Source organism: Cucumis melo, chromosome 7, assembly GCF_025177605.1.
Source record: "Cucumis melo cultivar AY chromosome 7, USDA_Cmelo_AY_1.0, whole genome shotgun sequence".
NCBI classification, from domain to species: Eukaryota; Viridiplantae; Streptophyta; class Magnoliopsida; order Cucurbitales; family Cucurbitaceae; genus Cucumis; species Cucumis melo.
Genome location: NC_066863.1, coordinates 21635739 through 21646836, shown reverse-complemented (window position 1 = coordinate 21646836; position 11098 = coordinate 21635739).

The window sequence follows — 11098 nt, the reverse complement described above, 5'->3', positions numbered from 1 at the left end:
CAATATTAATAAGATCGTTTAAATTTGAAGTTCTTTTTCCATCGTTTAAAAAAATTGCACGATCGTATTGATATGATCTAAACGATCACTTACCATAGTCAATTTGATCGTTAAGCATGGTCGATACAATTGTTTATATTTGAAACCCTTTTCTCATCGTTTAAAAAGAATCATACGATCGTATGAATATGATATAAATAATCGCTTACCATAGTTAACACAATTGTATAGCATGATCAACACGATCGTTTAGATTTGAAACCCTTTTCCGTTCATTTTAAAAAAAACTATACGATCATGTGGATATGATATAAACGATCACGTATCATAGTTAATACAATCGTTTAAAATTGGAACTTTTTTTTATTGTTAAAATGAGCTACACAACAAAATTGAAGTTTTTTTCTCATTATTAAAAAGAGCTACACGATCGTGTATTATGACCTAAATGATTGTAAATCATTCATTTAAACTGTAGTACACATGATCGTTTATAAGAAAATTACTCACGTGCGCGTGTGACCGATTAATTACATGTTGATTGAGATATTTTTGGTATTTCATATTGTGACCCCGTGGAGTTTTTTCGTTTTTAAAATTGTTTTATATAGTATAAATATTTTATTGGTTTGTTATATATTTGAAAAAACTCATTATTTTTTACATACTTTTGCTAATTTAAAAAGTTTTAGGTGAGAATCTTCCCTCGACTCTAACATTCAAAGGAAAACACATTACTAAAACATATGTTTGAATTTAAATTATATTTTTAAAATATAGTAAAATTAATCAAAATATTTACAAAATATAACAAATAAACACATACAAGAATCTATCTTATCATTTAAAAAAAATATATATATATATATTTCAATTAATCATGGAACAACTGCTAATATGATGAAATATAGGTCATTGATTTGACGTGGAATCTCATTTTAAAGTAAGACTTGACTGACATTGATAGTAAATAGCAATTGTAAGTGGCATCTCAATAAACAACCTTTAATCTCAAATTTTAATTTAGAAATTAGATAACAAACCAAATTTAGAGTTGTTAATACGCTTTTTATTTTTAAAAAAATTAAAATTAAAAACCAATGGTTTAATCAATGGAATGTTCTTTTTTTTTTAAATAATATGTTTTTATGTCAAAAATAGAGTACGAAGAAAAATATTGACAAAAATATGGTAAGTTTGGGCGAAATCATGTAAGGGGTACACGACTTTGCTTACGGAATACACGATTTCAATAAAATTGCACGTGGACCCCACACTTTTTTTTTTTACATTATTTAATATATATTAAATATTTAAATCTTTAAATTTCAATCTCCAATTTTTTTTTTCAAATTCCAAATTTTAATCTCCAATTCTTTTAAAAAAGATATATATTAATAAAACATGATAGTAGAAAATATATTAAATAAATATTTACAATCCATCGATATTAATAAAATATATAATCTTTTTTATAATCAAAATGAAAAAAGTTGTAAGAATAATTCTATTGTATAGAAATTAGAATGTCTAATTTTTTTGAATCAAAATATCTAATTCTATTGTACAATATCTCATTTTCTTTTAGAATCAAAATGAAAAGAGTTATGGCAATAAATTATTTTGTTAATATCAATGGAGTGCAAGTGTTTATCTAATATATTTTTTAATAACATATTTTGTTAATATATGTATCTTTTTTAGAAAATTGGAGATTAAAATTTAAAATTTAGAAAGATATTAAATAAAGAAATATATTTTTGAAAATTGAAATTTAAAATTTGGAAAGATATTTAATAAGTAAAAATATTTTTAGAAATTGGAAACGGGAAATTTGAATATTAAATTTAATATATATGTATATATAATAATGAAAAAAAGAAAAAGGTGTGGGATCCACGTGCCAGCTCAAGCAAAGTCGTGTACAGAGCGCCCAAATTACCATATTTTTTTCTTCCTACCCTATTTTTTACATATATTTTAAAAAATATATTATTTAAAAAAAATTCTAACCAACGAGTTTGAATTCTTACCTTGTGTTGTTCAACTATAAATTAGAAGAGATAGGACGTACATAAATAAATTTGATAGATAAAGGGATCTTTAAAAGAAAATATAATAAAGCGGCAAAATATTCATACTATATAAAATAATTACGAAAATGGAAAAAGTTCACAGGTGCACAATGAAAAATACAAAAAGTACCCTGTTAACACGTTGTCAACAACGTGCCTAATATATTTGGTATACAATCATTTAGATTTGGCTATTGTTTGATATACTATTGTGTAAATTTGGATAACAAAATTTAACGATTTATTTTTTCAATTCTCGTTTATTTAATTTGTTACATGATCGTTTAGATTTGGTTACTCGTTTATATTTGGTCGTTTAAATTTGGATAGCCAAATCTAAACGATTTTTTTCAAGATTTGGTATACTATCATTTAGATTTGGGAAATAATTTTTTTAAAATTTTTTTTGATACAAGATATTGTCTACATTTTCGTTTATTTTTTTATGTACATGAGGTTTAATTTTGACTATTTTTTGTACTCGATCGTTTAGATTTTCGATATTTTTTTTCAAGTTTTTTATATTTAGTATACGATTTGAATAACCAAATAAAAAAAAAAGGAGGAAAATAAAAAATAGAGAGGAAGAGAAAAAGAAAGGAATGATAAGTTTAAAATATTTAAAAGATAGAGAGTTGGAACCGTAAATATTTGAAAATTTGGGATAGATAAAACTAAACAAGAATTCAAACGGAACCAATTAGTGTTGATCCCATAATACCCAAAGCCCCGGCCCAAAGGAAGTATATTACCCAATTTAATAATTTTAGTAAAACACAGAAAAATTAATAATTAAGGTATTGAAAAAATGAAGTTCAAATGTATACCCCACCTCTTACTTTTTATTTAGGGAAAACAAAAAAAGAAAAAGAAAAATGTGATATTGATAGTTTAAAGTCTTTTAGGAGAGTCTTTTTCTTAATACTTACAAATCAGAAGTTGGAGCCCTGCAATTTTCAAGGTTTTTCTTATTATTAAGAAAAAGTGAGGGGATGTTAATGGAAATTTGTCCATACACTATACTCCACTTTACTATATACTATAATATAAGGATGTTGATTCTTCTTTTGATTTATAGCCCAACAGCTTGTCCTCTAACAAATATTTACCATTATATCCAATCCTTAAGTCTTTGTTAAAAGTTACTAGATTTCAACCATCTACCTACGTGGTAAAATGTTAAATGTATGATATACAAGGTAAGTTTTAGAGTGTATCATATATTTGACTATGAATTGTCAAATCTTAGAAATGTCGGTTAAGATAGCGACATCAAAAATAATCCACTCTAACGATAGGATATATTTCTTTTTTTTTTTTTCATTTTAATATAAAAAATGATAGGTAATATATTGAGGGGAAGGGAAGGGAAGGGAAAAGAAATGTGAAAATGTTAGGGAAGAAGGGGGAAGGAATTGAGGAGTTTTAATTATTTTAGAGATATTAGTGTAAAAGGACATTTGATTATGTGTCAAAGTCCCACATCGAAAGCAACATATACCACTATATAGTCTTAGTAGTCTTCACATGCCCCTTTTTACCATCTATCTTTAATAAAACTATATATCTTTAACTTTAAATGTAATAAATCACAAAATTTATTGGTTTAATTTCCCCCTACTTAGGTCTACAAAAATGTTCAACTCTTTATCTCCGGTTATGGAATTAATCAAATAAAACTTATATACTAAACAAATTTTGTTAGAAAAAAAAATATAAATAGTAGAAGATGAATTAGGATAATAGGAATTGTAAATGATAGAGGTAGAGAAATAAAACATGTTCACTGCACCTTTCATGACCATAGATTTATAAGAGAGAAGCCCATTTTGTAGATATTGTTTTCTAGCGATAATTATTTTTGGGAAAATGACACTCTCATCAATTTTTCTCTTCAAACTCACATCAAAACCCAACAATTTCATCACTTTTTTCCAAACACTTTTGTACATGATAGATACTTACACACACACACATATATATTTATATGTTTACGAGCATTATTGTTGATGAACTTTGCCTTCATTACGATAACGATATTTTCTTTCTTCCTTTATTATCTATTTATAAAAATTATTTTTATTTTCTTTTTATGATTCATTTTTTAAAGTAATTTTTCTTTTTAATTAACTTACCTAAGATTTTCTTTGGAAAGAAAAATACATTTTAATTTTCAATTTTTTAGACTAGTTTCTATTTTATCTCTTAACATTTATTTAGAGTTAAGTTCGGCTATTATAATTTTTATTTGGCATGCAAACTATGTTAGTTTAGTTAATTTATAATAGTTTGTGTTTTTTATGCTAATTATTTTAATACAAGTAAGAAATAGTTAACACCAAATCAAACACGAAAAAGAAGGATGGGCAAGAAGTAGTTAACAAACAATTCTCTAGCTAGTCTTTTAACTTTTGAGTTTTGTTTGATTTCATTTTTATGTTTCAATATTTATACTTTTAGAGGGTGTTTATGGCGCAAAGTGGGTTATAATAATATGTATTTAGACCGTAGAGTATTATAGTCTATATGTTAAATGAAAATTTTGACTTAGCAAATATTTATTATTATTTTATTCTAATCATGCATTCCTAGTTTTCTTAGATAGCACATAGCAATGTGGAAGTCTCCTTTATAAACTCATACATTCATTCATGGATTTGGGCCCTAAGGACACCCAAGTTTTGGAAGGGGAGAGGGGATATGCAAAAGTAAGTTTGCCGATATCTTCTCGCGCGCCGACGTTGGTTGGGCATGGCAAGGAGAGCAATAATAATATATTATATTTTAGCTAAAACTATTTTTGATTTTCAAAACCGTTTTTTATGTATAAACGTTTTGTAAATTAAAATTTCAAAACCGAAACCGTTTCAAATTGAATGAAAATTAAATCAGCAATTTTTCTTTTGTCATTATTATTATGACCATTGGAGCCACTCTCCCCGCTTACTATGTATATGGGTCTCATTCTTTTCTTCTTACTAACACAGAACAACAACCCAACGATTTCTTTCTCTTAAAAGTTCTCTCATTTTTAGTATACCGAGCATCAATGTGTCTATTTGAGTGTTGAGATTCTGGTTAGTTTTAGTGCAATACTAATTGAAGAACATGGTTGTTTTATCCTAGGGATGACGAGGCAACACAAATCTATTTGCACCAAAAGAGCAGAGCCGCGAGATCTGCAACTCAGACTTTCTTCTAACTTGTTTCTGTTTTGTAGTACACATTTTGACTAGGCGGCAGGCGAGGTGATCACTAGGCGTTTTGACCAGTAGGCGAGTTGATCAGTTGACATTTTGACCAGTTGGCGAGGTGATCATTTGGCGATTTAACCAATATACGAGCTGACTAGAGAAGGTGTTCTGACTAGGTGAGATACCAACACATTACGTGAGATACAAGACAAGGAAGCACGTGTTCTATCTAGACAATATGTCTATGCGTTAAAGCGCTTCTCAACGCATCACTCCTCCTAGGTAATTTGCAACAACAATTTTAAGATGTTTCCATTTTATTGCAATGGTCGGACCATTTCAAGGTGATTTGATGTCTTCTAAACTCAACGTTGAAGGAGCACACTTTAAGAGGTGGAAGAAAAAAAATATTGTTCTTTCTTACGTTGAAGAAGGTTGCCACCACATGTTCCACTAAAAAACCAGAAGTACCAAAAACCAATCCAACAGATGAGTAAATCAATAGTCTTACCGCATGGACATAAACAAACTTCATCTATAAGAAACTTATTTCTAAATGGTCTTACTGATGAGTTGTATGATTATTACAACACTATGTCAATCGCAAAAAAGGTCTGAGACACGTTACAGAAGAAATATGATATTGAGGAAGCTAGATCCAAGAAGTATGCGATAAGCTGATACTTCCAGTATCAAATGACTGATGACATATCTGTGGAGGCTCAATCACACGAGATATATAAGATTGATATGAAATTATTAGCGAAGGTATGCCACTTGATGATCAATTTCAGGTTTCTGTTATTATTGATAAGTTACCTCCTTTGTTGAAAGACTTCAAGAAACTCTAAGGTGTAAAACAAAGGAGTTCTCGCTGGAAAGCCTCATCACGCGTTTAAGGATAGAAGAGGAAGCGAGAAGATAAGATCAAAAGGAGGACGTGAATGCAATTTTTAGAAAGCAGTCTACCTCAATTCTGAAACCAAACCTGAAGTTGAAAGGGAGCAAAATGAAACGAGGTTTCAACAAACAGAAGAACACTTAGAATCCCCAATCCAGAAGTATGATACAAATTGTTTGTTATAAGTGTAATAAGCCTAGACACTTAGCTAGACATTATAGAAACAAGAATTGTCTTGTTGCGTAGGCGAACTTAGTAGAAGATGATTTAGTCACTATGATCACAGAGGTTAATGTAATTGGGGGGTTTGAAGGTTGGTGGCTAGACATCGATACATCTCACTATGTCTGTCACGACCTTAGCTTATTTAGAAATTATAATGAGACTAAGGATAAGAGTATTCTTCTAAGAGATCATCACACAACTAAGGTGGCCGCATTGGAGAAGAAGAACTGAAATTTACATCTGGAAAAACACTTGTGCTGAAGGAAGCTTATGAAATTCGAAAGAATCTGGTCTCAGGATATCTTCTCAAAAAAGTCGGCTTCATGCAAATAATAGGATCAAATCTCTTTACTTTAACAAAAAATAATGTATTTGTGGGAAAGGGTTATGCAACTGATGACATATTTAAGTAAAATTTTAAAATGAATAAGAAAATGTCTTCTGCTTACATGTAGTCTATTTTTAATATTTGGCATGCTAAACTTTGTCATGTTAATAAAAGATTAATTAGCAACACGAGTAGATTGAATTTTATTCCTAAGTTATCTTTGCATGAATTTGAAAATGTGCATGTTGTAGTCAAGCTAAGATAACTAAAACTTCGCATAAATCTGTAACTAGGATTACTGAACCTCTAGAATTAATTCATTATGATTTATGTAAATTTAATGACATGTTAACAAGTAACAGTAAAAGACATTTTATAACCTTTATAGATGATTGTTCTGACTTTACTTTTATGTACCTGCTTAAAAATAAAAGTGATGCCCCTTTGACATATTCAAGGTGTTTGTAACTGAAATAAAGAATCAGTTTAACAAAAGAATTAAGAGACTTCGTAGTGATGGAGGAACTGAATATGATTCAGTTGCTTTCAATGAGTTTTATAACTCAAAAGGAATAATGCACGAAACAACTGCACCTTATTCTCTTGAAATGAATGGAAAAGCTGAAAGAAAAAATAGAACTCTAACTAAGTTAGTAGTTGCTATCTTGCTTGATTCAGGAACAACACCATCTTAGTGGGGTGAAATAATAAATACTGTTAATTATGTCCTTAATAGGATTCCTAAATCAAATAGTAAAACTTCACTATATGAAGTCCTTAAGAATAAAACACAAAACCTATCTTATCTTAGAACTTGGAATTGTCAAACCTATGTTAGAATACCTAATCCTAAAAGAAGAAAACTAGCCAATAGAGCCTACGAATGTGTCTTCATAGGATACGCTGAAAACAGTAAAGCCTATAGGTTATATAACTTAGAAAATAAGGTAATCATAGAATCAAACAATGTAGATTTTTTCGAGGATAGATTTCCTTTTAAATCTAGAAATAGTGGGGGCTTAAATAGTCAAACTAGTGGAGCTCAAGTTCAATTGGTCTACCTTCAGTTAGGATCCAAACCCAAGATTAGAAAGTAGATCATGAACCTAGAAGAAGCAAGAGAGTGTGAACCACAAAAGACTTTGGAGAAGACTTCAAAATGTACAATGTAGAAGATCAAAAAGTCTAACAAAAGCCTTATCCTCAGTAGATTCCATTGTCAGGTTATGGCAAGAAGTTAACAATGATGAAATGGACTCTCATGAATCTAATAGGACTTGGCACGTAGTTGACCTACCCTCTAACTGCAAAGCTATAGGTTGTAAATGGGTTTTGAGGAAGAAACTCAAACTCGATGGATCAGTTACTAGAATCACCTCAATTAGAATGTTGATTTTTATAGCTTCCTTGAACAATCTCTTAATATATCATATATATATGTTAAGAGTGCCTTTCTAAATAGTGATTTAGAAGAAAGGATCTATATGGAACAACCTGAAGGTTTCATAGTTCATGATCAAGAATCTAAAGTTTGTAAATTAGATAAATTCCTCTATGGCCTAAAACAAGCTCTTAATCAATGACACAAAAAGTTTTACAACCTAATCATGTCCGAAGGATATTCAAAGTAAATAAGAGTGACAAACGTATCTACTATAAACTTGAAGATAGGTTATGTACTATCATATGCTTATATATAGATGCATATTAATTTTTGGGTCAAACTGCCCATCATAAACGATGTAAAATCAATGCTTAGTGCAAACTTTTACATGAAAGGATTAGGAGAAGCTAATGTAATCCTAGGCATCAAAATTACTAGAACTGAAAATATAATTTTCTTAGAACTATCTCATTACATAGAAAAGATCCTAAAGAAGTACAACTATTTTGAAAGAAAACCAGCTTGTACACCCTATGATTCTAGTATTAAGTTCTTCAAAAACATTGGCGACAGTGTTAATTAGTTCGAATATATGAACATCATAGAAAGTCTGAGATATGCTGCTGACTGCACTAGACTAGACATAGCTTCTACTGTAGGTTTACTAGCTGACTTAGTCTAGAACATTGGAATGTTGTATAAAGAGTAATGAAATATCTTAAGAAAACTCAAAACCTATGATCACATTATCAAAAGTTTTATGTTGTACTTGAAATTTACCGCGATGCTGATTGGAACTCCCTCTCAGATGACTCAAAGGCTACAAATGGCTATATTTTTAATATAGTAGGAGGGAGCTAGCTGTTGTTTGGAAATCCAAGAAATAAATAATCTTAACTCAGTTAACGATGGAGTCAGAGATAATTGCACTAGCTATTGCTAATGAAGAAGCAAGCTGACTTCGAAGCTTGCTATCAGATATTCCCACGTGGGAAAGATCGGTACCAACCATACTAATCCATTATGATAGTACTGCAGTTATCACAAAAGTTCAGAACCGTTATTACAATGTTAAGAGATGACAGATACATTGTAAGCATAGTACCATTAGAGAATTTCTCACTACTGGTTCAGTGATAGTGGATTATGTATGGTCTGATAACAACTTAGCTAATTCTTTGATGAAAGTACTAGCAAGAAAGAAGATTTTTAAAACCACAGAAAGAATGAGACTCAAGCCTATTGAAAACTGAATTACTTGTGAGGTAAACCCAACTTGAAAGACTAGAGATCCCAAGAAACAAGTTTAATGAGTAATAACTGATCACAAGTAATATGACAAGAATTGTATGAAAAGGCTGAACTTTGTTCTTAATGAATTCTATACTTGATATCAAGTGTGGTACCTAGCTACATGAGTACTCTTGATAGATTTACCTTCGTGGATGTGGAAGTGAGGGTCACTTCCTATGAAATTATACGCAAATTCTCTAATGAACTCTCGTTTTGTGATAATACATTAATATTCTTTGTTCCATCTAAACTACACAATGGCCCTCTCATTTTTGCAATTGCTTGGTTTTTTTTTCTAGGATTTCACACAACAATCTATAGTCGACGATCCTGAGATATTAGTGCTGGTCAATTTTTCTGCCATCATCTGTTGCAGTTGTACCAAGTACCCAGGTTAAAAGGTCCCATTATTTGATGATATTCATCCTCTAGATGAAACCAATTCCACCAAGCACTCTACCAGTTTCACTTCTTCCTCTTTAGTCCATGTGTGTTTGGGTGCTCTTGAAAAATTTGTCATTCTAACGTATATACATACACAATTTAATAAAATGAAACAAGAGGTGTCAGTATCTAACATAATAAATTGTATGCAGTCAAATTTAGCTTTTAGTGGACATCATGACATGAACAAACATGTATTGCATTACTAGTTTAGACATTCCACAAAAAAGTAGTAATTCAAAACAAATGACAAAATACCCTATGCGTTTACAATAGTTAAATAACTATAAGGGCACTATTGATTACGTAACTCCCATTCACTGAACATCTGATGAGTCAATTCATCCCTCTATTGACTCCATTCGTTTTAGGTCTCAATGTAATTAATCTTGCCACCTCCAGTTGTAGTGTAGGTTGCATCACCTTCATCCAAATGGTTGGGGATTTCATTGTTAGTTATCTCTCTATTGATAGGATTGTGTAGAAGATAACGAATCATTATAGTTTGACATTGGATTTGGATCGATAGTTTGACTTTCCTCTTAGAACTGGCCATCGACCCTTTAACAATGCAAATGCTCTTTCCATGACATTTCGTGTGTAAGAATGTTTCATGTTGAAGAACTCTCGTGCTGTTCTTGGTGCATTACCTCTACCACGCTACTCTGAAAGATGATATCTTTCTTCTCTATATGGGACCAAGAAACCCTTTCAGGATTTGGGTACCCAACATCATATAGGTAGTAGTACACTTTTCAGAACTCGACTATTTCAAATCTCATTGTACGAATATAAACAGTATGTAGACAAAATATGTCTAGCTATTTATCTTTCAGAACCTTTAGTCCATTAGGCCTTGATATTGTATCTCTAAGGACTCAAGAATCGGTCGCTGATCCTTTCCACCCAGATAAAACAAACATAAAATCGCCTTCATTTTGCTAAATAGCTAGTACGTTTGTCACAACTTTGCCTTTCCGTATCCTATACCTTGGACGATCAGTTCCACTAACATTTACCTCGATGGATGTGCCATCTAAAGCACCTAAACAATTTTGCAGTATAGTAAAAATATAATTATTCATATGCATATGTAGACACGTGCAACTAACATCCATACAATTGGTACTTACCTTAAACCATTTCCATCATGGATCTGTGCATGACTTTGGTACTGGCTGAGGTTTTTTCAACAACTCATCATGTAATGACCCAACTCCTTATACTAAACCGAAGTCATTACTAATTAAAAAA